Source organism: Camelus dromedarius, chromosome 20, assembly GCF_036321535.1.
Source record: "Camelus dromedarius isolate mCamDro1 chromosome 20, mCamDro1.pat, whole genome shotgun sequence".
Lineage (NCBI taxonomy): Eukaryota > Metazoa > Chordata > Mammalia > Artiodactyla > Camelidae > Camelus > Camelus dromedarius.
In genome coordinates this window covers 36,394,291-36,396,517 of record NC_087455.1, presented here as the reverse complement: position 1 = coordinate 36,396,517, position 2,227 = coordinate 36,394,291, and positions in this window count along the sequence as shown.

Here is a 2,227-nt window from a genome sequence, read left to right as displayed (position 1 = left end):
ACAGGGCCATCCTCAAGTCCATCACTGCTTCTTCCCTATCCTGCTTTGTATTTCTTTCTAATGCTTATCAGCAGCTAAATATGTACCTAAGTACTAATCATTCTCTCCCATCAGAATATAAGCCCCAGGAGGACAGAGACTTGTCTTACTCACAAATGTCTCCCTAGAGATTCTGATTCTGTAAGTCGGCAGTGGGGCCCAGGAACTTTATTATTATTATTATTTAAGTATAGTCAGTTTACAATGCACAATTATTTCTGTTATATAGTATAATGTTGGAGCTGTGGTGTATTTCTACAATGGAATACTACTCAGCCATAAAAAAGAATGAAATAATGCATTTGCAGCAACATGGATGGACCAGAAATCTATTTTTAATGGACAGCCCAGGGCATTTTGAAGCAACTAAGTAGACCAGCACTTGGGAAGTACTAACTGACATCAAACTTTCCCTAAGCCTAGGTGTTTGTTGTTGTTGGATGTTTATTTTGTTGTGGTTGTTTATCTGTTTTGATAGTTTTTAAAGAAAGAGAAATCTCTTTTCTTCCCAAGTCCAGAAATCCCAGGATGCAATGTTGTGTAATCTGCCAGGAATCATCTAAATAATAACAATGATAACTGCAGAGGGAAATGAAAGGCAAGATGGTATAATCTCCCAATACTTGAGAAATGATTATATATTGAAGAAAGTATATGCTCCTAGTTTGCCGGACCCTGGAGTATGAAGTGCTACCACAGTCACCTTTTGCCCATTTTCAGCTCCAGTCACATAACATTTATGTGGAACATTCCCTACTTTTCCCCCACCCTCAGTGTCTCTGTTGTCATCATCAATTCCTCTTAAGTGGCTTGGTGGGTTATGTTGTCATGCCTGAGGGAAGAGGCGTGACTCTTCAATCAACTGCTTATGTTAGTTTTTTCTGGGTCTGAGACCATCTTCTGGATCTTAGATGTCTCTGCATCGTTGGAGCAACTCAGGGGCAGTGAGCTGCTGGCAGCCCGGCTGGCATGCCACCTGGATCTTGGTTCTGAGAGAACAAGGGGTGCAGGTCTCTTGCTCTGAGTTTAGCTCCACAGAAGGGCCCTCATGAGATTTTAAGTAAGAAGGCAGGTGTGATCTGTTGAAGAAAGTACTAAGATGAAAGAAGGGAAATAGTTCCAAACATAAAGATTCTGTCGTTTGTAGGGTAGGTGTAGTAGACAGAACGGGAGACCTAAAAAGAGCAAAGAAACTCAAGGCAAATGAGGCAATGAGAATAGGGATTGGAGATGGGAACCTGGAACCTGGAAGAGCCCCATGTGGTCAGAAGCAAGACCATGAGGTTCCAGCTACGCCAGTGTGGTCACTGTGGGCTGTTAGCTAAAATCTGAAAGCATTCTCCAATGCCCCGCTACTGGTGTCCTACATGAGTAAATAAACAGAGAACCATAACAATTACCCAACAAATAGTGACCTCACCCCTTTGGCATTGATACCCTCTGATGTTTGTAAACGGTGGTCTCACTGCCTCTTCACCATCTGATCAAGCTGCATATGGCTTAATTATTATTTTTATTTATTTATGTGGGGGGTGGAAATTAGGCTTGTTTGTTTGTTTATTTATTTATTATTTAACGGAGGTGCTGGATTGAACCCAGAACCTTGTACATGCAAAGCACATGCTCTATCACGGAGATATACCCTCCCCCAAACTGCATATGGTTTAATCTCCCCTCTTCAAACTACTCCTGCAGCTGGTTAAATCATTTCCCTTGCTTTCTGTTCCTCCAGCCAATTTGTTCATTTCTGGGGAAACTGGCACCACATTATTCTAGATGCAGACTCACAGTTGCATTTGCAATTAACTTTTACCGAGTGTTAACTGGGTGCTTGGCCCCACATTAGGCACTGAAAGAGGCTCCAGTGGAGACTGATTTATGTAGGTACCCCCACGGTGTCCAGGCAGCCATGCTCTCCCCACTGCCTCAAATGCCCGCTGTGTAGTTTATCTCAGTCTTGACAGTGGAATACGGAACTCCAACACAAGACCATTTAGAACTAAAAGCAGATACTCCTTCTCTCTTCCATCAGAAGTTTTTTCGACATTCAACTGTTAATTTTATTAGAGTAAAAGACAATTGTATCATCTTGATGTTGAGGAATTCTCGTACACCCTTCATGTATAATCGTGAAGAGTTTTCGACCAATGTTATCTGAACTCAAAAATTCCAAAAGCAAAATTACCAA